Raw genomic sequence first — 14092 nt, forward strand, 5'->3', positions numbered from 1 at the left:
CATCAAGTATTAACCTTGTTGAAAATTAATTTGATTTCAACTGTGCTGTATCGTACATATAGCACGGAACATTTATTTTTGCGTCTCGACCTCTTAGGTCGCGCTTTTTATTTAGAAAATTACTGGCATAATACATTAAATAAATTCTCCAATATTTGAAATTCTGAATAACCGCCTTATCTGCGTTAACTCATTGCGAAAATAAATTTTCAATTTCACAAATATAACACGGTAAATTCTACATTTACTCGGAGGGCTCTGAGATGAACCCACTTATAGAATTTGAAATTCTACACTGATATGGGTCCCTCACAAGACGAACGCACTCAAGAGACACGTATTCAGTTTCACTCCTTTAAGGTAGTATGCGCCTCGAAAGTTCCAGATTTTAACCTTCGCTATAACTTTCCTCGATGAAACATTCGACCTTTCTCTTACCAAATAAAGAATAAAAAGTAGGGATCAGAGTGCAAAATTTTGTACTAGAGAGACAAATTATCTAAGATTTCTCGACTTTGAAATTCAAAATTGCCCCCATCCCTGTGTTAACTCTACAGAGAAACTAACATTTTAAATTTTCTAAAAACTAAGACGGTGAAATCATTTGCTACACAAAGAGCTTTAAAATGAGCCCCCGCGAGTGGCAGATTAGAATAGAATACTTAAAATTTAAAAGCCCTGATATTTGTCCATGAGGTGCATTCTAAAATAATTATAAATAAATAAGCTGTATAGCAGCAATGAATTGGTTTCGAAACATGCCAGTGCATTTGAACGATAATAAAATAGATATCGCCGAGCTAATGAGCTACTGGCGTGTTTGTAAAAATCTAGGTCATAGGTCACCCTGGTCACATGACCTATTGACAAACAAGTTTGCTCCAATAGAGATCCCATGTACCTAACTGAGACCTCGAGCTCTTTTGGCTAACCTACCATTATAAATAGTCATGAGATACAGGATGAAAAGCCACAAGTTCCCAATCGTGAGGCAGTTCGCGAGACAAGGAGACCGGCTGCGATCGTTGCTGACAACGACTGAGGCCGCGACAATGAGCGTTGCCTAGCGCATTCGCAGAATATCGACATGCTGCCTTCGGCACTTTGAGAGGACGCAGGACACGTTCCCCGTGGTACATTGATTATTAGGAATCCAATCGAATCACGGAATGTTACAATTTTTCATTAGACAAAATGTTATGCAAGCAGCTGCGGGTCATGACATCGAAAAAAACTTTCTACGATAACCTGTAACTCTTGACGGCAAGTGTAATATATGCTATAGTGCTGGACTAAATCTGTTCTCACGGCATTTGAGGTCAAATATGGCGTTTTATGATTTGAACTTTCATAGTGACCTCATTATATAACTTTGAAACAAATTAACTTTTCCGAGCGAGTAACGTTTAGGAATCGGAAAACCTTTCATTGATGAGGTAACATTATTTTTATATGATGGAATGATATGGACCATACAAATGAACTAAGTAGTAAAGAGCAGCATGTCTGCGAGGTAGATAAAGTTACAATGACGAGCACCAAGTTAGACAAGAACATAACCGCCAAGAATAACAAACTACTTGAAATATTCGTAGCTCCTTGCAGTGTCTACTCACATTTGAGTAATTGAAGCAATGACAGGAATAGGCCATTTTTGCGGATATTTTAGTTTGGTTTTCACTGATTAACAAATCTATTTAGTAAAAAGAAAGGACTACTGTCAACAAGATCTCAAGCGAATAACACCAATTGAAAAAAGAAGAAGAAGAACATGTACTCTTTGTTTTGTATTTCTTTTTTGAGGTAAGGGAAATTCTCACACATCTACGACTGATTTGAAAACGTAATTCAAACAAACTTCTGAAATACTAAAAATGGCATCACTCAAAAGTTCTTTGGAACGTGATTTGATAGTTATAGATATTAACCTGAAAGATGGGTTTTCTCTGATCTTTTGATACCAACATTTAAACTAAATGCAAAAGTCACGTGAAATATGCTTCTAACACGATGACAGCTTATGATATGTTATATGTGCAAATAGTAGTGAAAACATAATATGCAAATCCCGGACATGAATGATAATATTTTGAAGTAAATCCGCTATATTGTGCTCACAACGTCAGTAGAGAGAAAAAACCCTTATGTCCTACAAACAAAAACCTGTCAAACACTTATATTGTCTGTACCCATTAAATATTGTATTGATCACTGATAAAATTATCATTGTGTAAGACTAAACAGTTAACTGTTTTTACCAAATCGATGCTAAATTGTACGTTTGCGAAGCATTTAGGAGAGTAGTTTCACTGAAAAATGTGGTAAAATACTCTTACAATTATTGAAGACAATATGCCTCTTGTATTTTCTAAAAATAAAAATACCTAAACCGACTTTTAATAACTATTAATGCAGCGAAAAGTTTCCTACGTTGACTTGTGAGAAAGACAGACTACAGCTAGTATATACCTTTTCAAAGTTCCATGAAGAGAATAATTTTAACAGGATGATTTATTCTTTATTCGTTAAAAATAAATGCATATCATTATAAGGATAGAAAGTTACAGAAAAATTTGAAAATAAAATGCAAAGCCAGAAAAAATACTAGACTTACACATGTTATATCGTTCTAAGTACAATATCTTGACGATGGCTGTAAAATCTTATTTTTTAGAATATCCGTCTAAATTACTGTACAATATTTGAAGTAAAGGCACTATTTTGAAATTTTGTTTCATTACATTCAGAGGATTCTTCAATCACATTTATCCTAAATATCCGCATTCATTGTATACCTTGCTACTATACGTGTGAAATTTATTTTTATTGACAACGATACAAATATAAGAAATGCCTTTTGAGGAACATCAGAGTGTAGAAAATTATATAATAATTTTCAAAATTTTGCAATAACTGTGACGCATTATTGTTAGAAAAAACATTGTAACACTATTACTTGCCTTTTATATTTCTTCGTATTTACAAAACGTGACATAATTGTAACTTAAAGCAGATAATTAGTTGCGAGCACTAAGTATTGCGTTAATAAGATATCGTTGACGTATACATGAAGATCTCACTGAAGTAAAGCCTCCGACTTTGATATAAGATACACATTTTTCTATGATTACATCAATTGGAAATAGAATGATCTCCTAATAATGAGGCATTCCTCGAAAAAGTGTACGTTTTCTTTACTTCCCTTCGGAGAAGGTAGGACTTTATCATCTCTTTAAACATGCAAGTGGTGGAAGACATCGTTTCTCATGGATATTAAATAATATTCATTTATAGGAGTAAAATGATGTTTAAATGGTATTGCTAGAGCTGATAGACTCACGTCTCCTCTTAGGCTATTTTTCAGCCAAAATAATGCTGACATTCGTTCTTCTTTCAATAAATCACGTGTTTGTTGATATGAATATAGCTATAATAAAGCATATGAACACAATACATCGACGCTATGTTGAAGTTAACGTCAGCAAACAGTGTCTTACTAGATCGCTTAGAAGAACTTATTTGTACTTTACTAGTACTTACATAAAATTAAGAGAACATACATACATATGTAAAGGACTGTGACATGCAGTTTACCCCGACTTGGTATGAATTGCAAAGATTCGTATCCTGTCATTATTAACAATGATTACAACACCGTTGCCCTTTCTGAAAAAAATGATCGACCGGTAAAATATTTAATTATACGAGGAAAATAAAGAATAGCCTTAAAGTAAAGAAAGTTTATGACAAATGAGAAAAAGGAACAAGATGAAATCATAAGCCACAAAAAAAACAATGTTATCTTTGAATAATTGAAGCTACTAAATCTGATTCTGTATCCCCTGCTCTCACTAATTATTCCCCGAAGGGAGACTGTGAGCTGTAATAGCATCACATGATATACTATGAAATAGACTAAAAGCAACCGTAAGTATTGACACTTCTTGAAAGGTACGAGTCCCCAATTTAATAAAACATCTGTATTGTCTTCTTTTGTCCAACTTAAAAAATAACAATGTCTTGTCGGCAAAATTGCAAAATTAAGTGCAATATCCGTAAGAAATGCTACCGTATAGTGTATCTTTACATTTCCATACATCGTAATTCCAGTGTTGCGTAACGCAAACCACCCAGAAAAAATGCATTGCTACATTTATGTCTACTGTAAGAATGATCTTATACAAACTATTGATTTTATCCCGCATGTCAGCTTTAACCGTCATTCTATGTCCACACTTCCTCTAAGCATTCTCACGAAATCTTCATGGCACGAAATCTTCATGGTCTTCTTAATCTCTGGTGAGCATTTCAATTCCTCTTTCAATGCTTTGCTTTCTTGAACCTTTCGTGTATGCTTTCCTGGTCAAGCATATCTATGATACGCATCCGCCATTTCTCGACATCTCTTTCTCGGTCGGTGTCATCCAGGCCCACGTTGACAACCATCTCCTTCCCGTCCAAGCCGAAGTATTTTTCCATCATCTCAGCAAGACCAGAGTGTGCAGTAATAAGGACTGGAACCCCTGCTGCAATTGCTTCATGCCAACCATACCAAAGGGTTCAGTTCTCGAAGGCATGATGACTAGATGACTCTGCTGCAGTTTGTCCATTATATCCTGATGTGTGCAATACGGATGTGGTTTGTAGTCGAGGAAATTTGACTTTTTGTATTTATCAACGAAAGCCTTGCTTTCTTCGTGCTTTTCATCAGGGATTCCTACGATATCCCAAAGCGGGCATTTCATATTCATTTTATTGTACAATTCGCAGACTTCACTCAGAGCCTCAGCGATGATGTCATATCCTTTAAGGTGACCAACTTCATCAACACGACCGAAAGTCAAGATTCGAACGGGATGGTGTGATTGAGGTGGCGTGATTTCTAAATCAAAGAACCTATCATCAGGATAAGGAATGTACTGCATGTGAACCACATTCTTGCCGCGAAACTTGCCATCGTAGCGGTTGAATATACGAGGGCCGACGGAGAAGAAAATATCTGATTGCTTCGCTACTTCCATAATGTATTTTTCTTTGTCTTCGATTTTCTTATGGCTAGCGCCCTCTTTGACACGTCTGTGTCTTCTGGTATAGTGTGGGGCAAACTGAAATACCCTCCTTCCACTAAGTCTGTTTTTCCCTATATCGAGAGCGCCCTCTGCCGTGATTGGTATGTGACCGATTACAATGTTTGGGTTTATTTCCTCACCCAGGATGTTATCAGGAAAGTGCGTAGCATGGTATGTATTGATACTCTCTAAATCAAGAGGACGTTTACCTTTCTCAATCGCAGGTAATATCTTTATGCCTTTTTTCTCTGCATCTGACTTATCTTCGTCTGATGGGTTGTTTAATGTTGTCACGCAAACCTTTAAACCAGCATCTTTGGCGAGTCTGGCGATATGTCGATGAACAGTCGAAATGCCACCTTTTGAGGTTCCCCATTCATCGTTCAAAATTAGGATACTGCCACTGTTGAAGTAAAAACATAGATGCATTAAAAAAATTCAATTTTTTCTTTTCGTTGCATTTGAATATTTATAGTCTACAAATAGAACGTGGTCGTTGAATTTATTCGCATGTTAATTCTTATTTTCACACAAATTATTGATTTGAGTATTTGTGTGAGCCTTACAATCACGTAACAAAAGGAAATCGAATACGACTCGATCGCAGATTTTAGACTATTATACAATTTTTTGAAGGCACTTCGTATACTGTTGATTGAGTAAATATCAGTAATTATATACTATATTATATTTGTCCTGAATATGAGCGTCCACACGAGTCTTCTGACTCCTCTCCCCACTTTGCAACATGCTCTAAAATAGAAGAGACTGCATAAATAATACACTAACAACAACGGCCATCTATTATCAATGTCACAAAACGCCATACAATAGCAATGACTTTTAAAGTAATTCATTGTCATGTTTTCATCGTACCAGGAAAGTGACTTTGTCAATGTGAGGTTTCCATTGCAAAAAGTATAACAACTTTCTACCTGGTATCACTGGATTCACCATTACTGTCTTGGTTGACATTGTCTTGACCTAGTAAAAAAGATAAAATCATTTACATCTCTATTCGATACCTTTGACCTGTCAGAAACTTGGCTAGTACAAACCATCACGGTCTTGTCGTATTTTTTGCTTGGCCTTCACATTTGAAAAATTATTGCTCGAAAATCGAATGAGTCGAATCTTTCTACTTGAACGAATATGTTTTACTTGAAACAAAAAGATACATGCAATTTTGCATGGTTTTCCTAGGCTTTTATTATTGATGTAGGAATACAATGTGAATTTTCCTTACCGAAGATTAAGCAAAAAATTTAGTCATTCAATTTCGATTCATGTGCTATACATGTTGTCAAATGATGTGTGTATTCAAATAATTCAGCAGTGAGAGGATCTCTTCCTTATTTGTGCATTGAACATTAACACAGAAGAATTCTGTAAAGAATGTGGATATCACGGTCATGTTGGAAAACATTACTTTAACCGACTGTGTAACTATTGGACAGCCATCAAGGATCATGAGTAAAGCGATAATTAACTAGGCTAACCAAGTATATAGTTCACCATTTACTATTTCTGTTAATGTTTTTGTTCGGGGAAATGCTAATGACAACAAAACGAGTTAACCAATAATCGCAACAAACATCAAAATATTATAAACAATATGATATTCTATACCTTGCCCGACCGCCATAGTTTTCAGATTATTTGTATCTTCTTTCTCGGAATCTTTAGAGCCTTTTTTAGTCTGTTGGGTGTAAAATAAATACTCTGCTGATTTACAATAAAAAATGAACTAGTGTCGTCATGCTGTTGTTCGCTAGTAACAACAGCAACATATCTCGGTTCACATTTTCTTGCAATGTTAATCAGACTTTAAAGAGAAAAGGCGACCAGACAGAGATACTCGAATGAATCAATGAGACAAGTCTATATCGAAAGATAGCTTATTTGCTGTGTAGAATTGCAAGATGTATTTGTACAATTTCCTCAAAAAAGACTCACCAATTTTCCCACAAAGCGAAGGGTAACATTTTTGCTTCCATTGTAACTAAATGTTACTGATCCCGTATGTAAATCTTTTTCCAGTTTGCCAGGAAGAAGTTTTACTTGTAGTTGGCAGTGGTTCTTCTGTTTATGATTGCATGTGATTTTGCCACATTTATACAATTCGTGAAACTCAAAGTCATCATTGATATCAACATTGATTTCCTCTTTGTTTTCTATGTCGATATCATGTGTAAACTCCAGTGTATCGTGATCAGACTTCGTGTAATTTTGCGTCTTCCAATATTTTATCCTCTCAGTAGCATTCTCGCTTTCAACACAGTCTATAAGTAAGTTGTCTTCATTCATGACGCTCTGTAATAGTATCAAGTTGGCAAAGTATCTTTCAGTCCATAATCTTTCGACATAGTCGCAAAGGGCGTCAACAGCTATCGATGTGCCTTTGATATTGTTATAAAGATTTATGCTGGCAATTCCAAGGGCAACATAAGTGTATCTATACATGCGAGAGAGAGAGAAGAGTATCTGAGAGAGAGAGAGAGAGAGAGAGAGAGAGAGAGAGAGAGAGAGAGAGAGAGAGAGAAGAGAGAGAGAGAGAGAGAGAGAGAGAGAGAGAGAGATTTTGTCATTGTCATCTTTTGAAATATGATTTACCTCTCTTTAAGATCTTCCATTCTTATGTTACCAAAAAAGTAAATGACGACAACAAATGTTGTCCTCGAAAAGAGTAAACGCAACGCTATACGACTTAACACGATGGCTTGAAGAATTCAGATATAAACACCTCGAAATCAACAAGTGATAGTATCAATGATAGTTAAAAGGAAAACAGATTGAAAATATATAAAATAAAAATCACTAACTGCAAATAATACTGACCCTGAGAAGTGATCAGTTTTGAAAGTAACCGACTCTCTGTGAACATATAGTTGAACATAATTGGTGATGTCACGCCATTTATTGTCGATTAGATAATCTTCAAAAAGGAGCGTTATGAGTTGTTTGTCATCCTTGTCGAGTTGATTTATCACGGGTAACGTTATTGTTATCTCTTTTCGGAACTGCACTTTTCTTCCATGCTTTTCTCTTAAATATATAGTCGGACTGAGTGCTTGTTCGACATCTTGGCCAAGATGGCGGAACGCTGCTCGGACTACAATTGGGTTAGGGTACACAATCTAAAAATAACGAGACAGATATCCCTGACATTAATAGCAATTTATGTATTGGTATACATCTTTCCAAAAATATCGACAGTCATGTGGCTGTCTTGAATAACTTAAGACAACCAATAATAAACATAATATATGGCTCTAACAAAATATAAAGCCTTAATAAAATGAATTCGGAAGATAGTAGCAAAGGAGAAGGATGGACTTTCGGTATGCAAAGACAAACATTTGACTTACCGTTATGTAATACACTAATGGTTCGAGTGTTGCCTTTGGTGGAACACTTATTCTTAAAAGTCTGTTCAGGCGACACGTATATTCACAACCTCTAACATCAACTCTAAATTGATCTTGATATGGCTTTGACTTCACAATGTAGTAACCAGAATTCGAGATACTGGCGATGACAACATCATCTACCTGCGGGCAGAGTGTAGAAACGTCATTGTTGTCGTGAGTTATCTTTTTTAAACCCCATTAAAAAATAATTCCTGCTCTGTTGATTTTATGGATGGCATATCTCATCTTATGAGCCTGAAATCACACCTTATCACAACTGACAGTAATCTTAGGCAAACTGTAGTAGATAAAGGTATTATGACTGTTTTTGAATATAATTCAGCGTACACTGTTAAATGTTTTGTTGCAATTCACGCAATTCATGCTTGTGCAGGACCCGGCCTGATGAAACTTAAACTGAATTAACTGATACATAGTCCGCGTTTTTTAAACTTACCTCCGCGATTAATTAAAGATAGGACATGCAACCTTCATTATTTCCTGGCTTTTTATGACGCATTCAAGTTGAACAGTACATAAATTCTATTGCCGTATGTCTTTATCAACGCAGTCAAGGTGTCTGAGCTTATTTGGTCACTGGTTATTTTATTCTGCTTTGGTAATGAAGCTGCACAACCACACCTTAAAGACGTCAAGCATGATTCAACGTAAACGTACCTGAGTTGACGGTAACTCGTTCCATGTAGCTCCATTATCACTTGTCATAATCGAATGCGGTCTTGTTGTCTGGTTGGTGTCCATCTCAAATCCAAGTGCAAGATCCGCTCTGAAGACATCGTTGTTCCAGTGGATAAGCTTACCTGGATAACATCTGATTCGATGTACTCGAATTTTCCCATTTTTGGTGTTTGTATTTCGTCCGCGGAGAGCGTAGCATAAATATTGCCAGGAAACTTCACGGAGTTGCCCCAGACAACCAAGCAAAAGCGCGCCGGTAATACGTGAGCCTGCAAAATAAGTGTATTACATGAAATTTTCCCCTGTGTTAGGGCATTGCATGCGAGAGTTTTAACGCGGAGCCGTTTAACTTCGAGCTCAAGGCAAGAAGTTGTGTGCCTCAGTGAAGACAAAGGTATGCGAACAATCTTCTTGCCTTTTCTTTTGATTTGGATTGATATACAATATTGCATCAAATTGCAAAATATTGCCTCGATTTTGTTTTATTCCCTCGTATTACATTCATTTAATCACTAAACCGCCCATAAATCAGGAGATAGCAAAAGACGTACTTCATATTTTCATTAAGGTTGAAATTTTGATACGCTCAACGGCATATTTACTAATCAGTTAAACGGATTTGGTCACACGAACATGTTAAGTAATAGACAGGTTTGGCTACACTTTTTACGTTGACGTGAACGCATAACGTCACGACTTTTTGTGATAACGTCATCGAATTGTGCCTATGTTTTTGGCGTACATGGAGCTAGCTTCGCGTATTTACGTTGAGACAGCTAATTTCGCGTAAGTTGTAAACGTGTAAATTATCGCATCTTTAAATAGCAAAACATTATGCATGCAAATAATTATTTGGTCAAGTGATAGTGAAATACTCAAAGATATCCATGTATTTTTTTATTTTCTGTGAAATGTCTTTATCGATTCGCATAGTCGTCCTGATTCGACTGGGTAGCGGGTAACCATTGAATCATCCCTTTTGATGCGGAAACAGATACGGGGACCTGAGACGAAGCATCTTTTCCATATCAATTTTTGACAGTATCGTGCTGCATTTATGCTCGTTACACTATTTCAGTACTACCAATGATAATCTGAAAATCTGTAGTGAATATTAATTTTAAAAAAAATTCTTTAATGCGGTTACAATTTATAGACAGCTGTGACACTGTCGACTGTGGTACGCAATGCGTGGTCAAATTGATTTTTGCACGCGAGTGTGTACGCCACTGCCAGCATGGATTCTACTAGTTCACGTTCATGTAAAACGTGGAGCCAAACCTGACTATTGTTTAGCGCTGTCCGCCACAACACTGCCGCCACCGGTCTCCGCTCTTGTCATCTCGTCAATCTCGATCCCGGTCGACAATGTTTATGTCTTAAGACTGATGTTTGCTCTGTCCTTTTACACTTGACAGAAACTATAGTTTGGTTTGTTGTCAACTTTCGATAATACATCCAAAGCACAAGACAACTGATCTGTAGTTCTTCGCTAGTTCTACATCGCCAGTTCGATTCCGATCGATACTTCGCGGATTTTCATGTAATGAAGGAAATGTATCATTGTTTTCGAATGACATGATGGCTTATGCTATGTAATGTCCCTTTCTGAATATCATAATATATATTCTGTTGAAATTACCGTAAGTTCAGTTTTCACTGTTCTCGCCAAGTGCATGTAAGAACGAAGTCAACATAGATTACGACCCGAGTTGCGACTTTACGTAGCTTATCGATGGACATATCACATTGCTTGCGTTGGATCTGTTGAGCTCTGGCATCCCGATTGGTTATTGGGAATAGCTAAAGCTTCAGCGACTCGTTATTTCGTAGGGCATGCCTTCCATGTCTGTATTTATCGCATCACCCTTTCGTGTTTGTAGTGAGAATACGGTATAGATCGCGACAGATCGGTCAGTGCTCGCTCGCGTACATGAAAAAATCCCTGTAGAACAGGGGTTAATGATGGCCTTTATTTACCTTACGTTGGTCTACGTCACAAAGGGGGATATCAAGGCCAGGTCATGTAATGTTTAGAGACATATCTTTATACTTTTTTTCAAGAAGAAAATTAGATTGACAACAAAGTACAGATGAAAAATACAAAGTTAATAGTAATCAATTGTTATAAACTTTGCTGTACGCTTATTTGAAAGGGCAGCTATAGGGAGCTCGGTGTTGATACAGTTTGAATTACAATCTTACCGTATCTCGTACTCCTGGTACAATATTAATGCAGTACGATTTATCCTCATGGTCACTGGTCAACAAACAGGCAGGAATAAAGTGACTGAAGGGCAATTCTTCAGACCACGACTCCCAACTGATATAAGAACAGAAATGAGTTTGTGACTCGCATTATTCAGCAAAATCCAAAGTCACATACTTATATACTCGAAAAATGTCAGACTAAAAGTTAACTATATTTCAATATTCGTAACAACATGACCCAAGTTTGAAACAACAAGGTTTTCTGTATGTTATTGTTGTTAAGTAATATTCACTATCAGGTGAGCAAATGCGATATGTATTTCGAATAAATTCTAACGTCAAAGCTCAAAAATAATTGCATTGCATTTTAGTTACTACAGTCAATAATGAAATGACAATGCAATGTTACTGTTTACATTTGAATTCTAATCGGAACCATAATTCACTTGTCAACAATAACAACGCAGTATACACATGTACTAGCCCTGTGTACGATGTTGTGTGTTCCCAGCGTTATACGGCCTCCCACCAGAGCTCTACTGACGGCGAATGTGTTATTCGGGCAGGCATAGATCGGAATCGAGTTGATTTCGCGCCGCAAGTAGTTAGAAAAGTATTTTCGTGCTCCGTCCTAAGTGGGACCGTTTGTCACCGGTTAAGTCTATGGCCGTCACCAGGCTGTTGTCGGAGGCCGTATAACGCCCGGAACACACACCGTCTTACGCAGGGCTACACATGTACAGACTGAGTTGACAAGCTGAAAACTTTGTACATCACATGCTTTGGGGAGTAGACAAATAATTTATGGTTAATGTCAGAACAAAAATGCTGAATAAATCACCAAAAGTTAGCATTAATGGTCCTTTAATATAACCTCACCTTTAGGTCTTGTACATTGTTTATTTTCCTGGAAAAAAATATCAGCCATTGTATGGTCGACAGATCTGACACCATATCCAAGTAGAATGCCAGAGTAATGCGACAAACAGCTACAAACACCATGAAGAATACCGCCCACTGTTTTTCGTTTCCATGCCAAGTCTGCAGTACAGGATTGACATAGTCAATCAAATTTTAACCAACGTCAATCCACAAACTCATTGTATGACTATCTGTTCCATTTAAACAATAATGTACAATTATAGTATTTTGTAACTTGCACACATTTGGGCAGTGAATTGAAAGCAAGACATGGAAAATATTATCGTTTGCCTTATATTAAAAAAATCGGATTTCGTCAGTAATTATTAGAATAACTGTCATGTGCGTTTCAGTCACAGAATGTAAAGGTCACAAAATAATGTTAGACCTTTAAAGAATCATCACATTCTGTCAAAGATTTTTAGGCTTTTTCTATCGTCCCGGCATAAAATAACATAACGACACTGTAACCTTGTGCGTTGGGAGGTATCTGTCCGTGATTCTTTGTGTAATAACTTAGGGGGCTATTTCTGCAGTTCTTCATCACGTGTATGTTTACCGGCATCTTCATCTAATGTTCAGTAAAACCAATTTGTCGTTTTGCTTATGTTGCTTCTTTGTGAACTTACCTTGTCATTGTTATCTTTAAGGGCCATCAAGGAAACGGCACGCATTCAAAATAAGACTGCATTTAAATTCCACATTCAATGGTTGAATGAGACACACACCTTTTTCCATAAAATAGTATATAAATTCCAAAAGGGGCTATATCGTAATACATACACACTCAGATCAGCTTCGAATGCAATTCAGGAAAAGGGCTACCTGTACATCTGTTTATCAGTTGATAAAACTTCATTACAAGCAAGGCAATCATACGCAAAATTTATTACTTACCTTCTTTAGAAATGCTAATTAGTACATAAATAATCATGAAATTAAACACTTTGCCGCATTTAAATTGACATGCATTGCCGGATCGACTCTTTCCCTTGGTTACCCTTACTCGCCAAAGATAACATGTCAATGTATAATTGTTCCTTGAAAGCCTTGTGATGCAACATTGAAGCCTTAAGTAAGTTTAATTGGACGGTCATCATGTTGAACGCAAACTCTTTTTGGCATTTCGAAACATAAAACAAAAAAAACCCACCCCAAAACATCATGATGCTTCTTTTGAAAGACTCACATCTCTAATAAGATATTTTAGATCAGACAACAGTACATGCGCATTTTTTGTGTTAGTCCTAGTAGTAGTCAATAATTCAGCTCTATACTGTAACTCAAATATCGTTAAATATTATACCTTTCATGGCGGCATCTCTTTCAGTAGTGACTCTAGATGACTTTTTACTTATCAGAATTTCTATTTCCTTTTCTAAGTCTCTACATCTTGCCTGTAACATCTCAAGTTGACCTGCATTTTTGACCAGAAGAAAATGAAGATAATCGTCAATTAACGGAATTTCAATTTGTTAATGTTTACGATGTCAAATGTATAAGTTGAAAGTTGTAGGACGTTAATATGCAATTCAAAAATGAGGTTTTGATGCAGTGTTATTCACAGTGAGTGTTGACAAAGTATGTAACATAAATTCAATAAATTGTAAATTCGATAAGTGTCTTTCTTTTCTCTCCAGCAATTTTTAATCCTTCTTAACTATTGCGGAAACAATCTGAAATTTAAAGCTCTAATAGTTGTACTTTTTGATTTTTTTTACCTTTCTCACATATACGCAAAATTTATTACATATCATAATCCATTCATTAATTTTTATTATA

Source organism: Ptychodera flava, unplaced genomic scaffold (genome assembly GCF_041260155.1).
Source record: "Ptychodera flava strain L36383 unplaced genomic scaffold, AS_Pfla_20210202 Scaffold_54__1_contigs__length_889265_pilon, whole genome shotgun sequence".
In the NCBI taxonomy this organism is placed as follows: domain Eukaryota; kingdom Metazoa; phylum Hemichordata; class Enteropneusta; family Ptychoderidae; genus Ptychodera; species Ptychodera flava.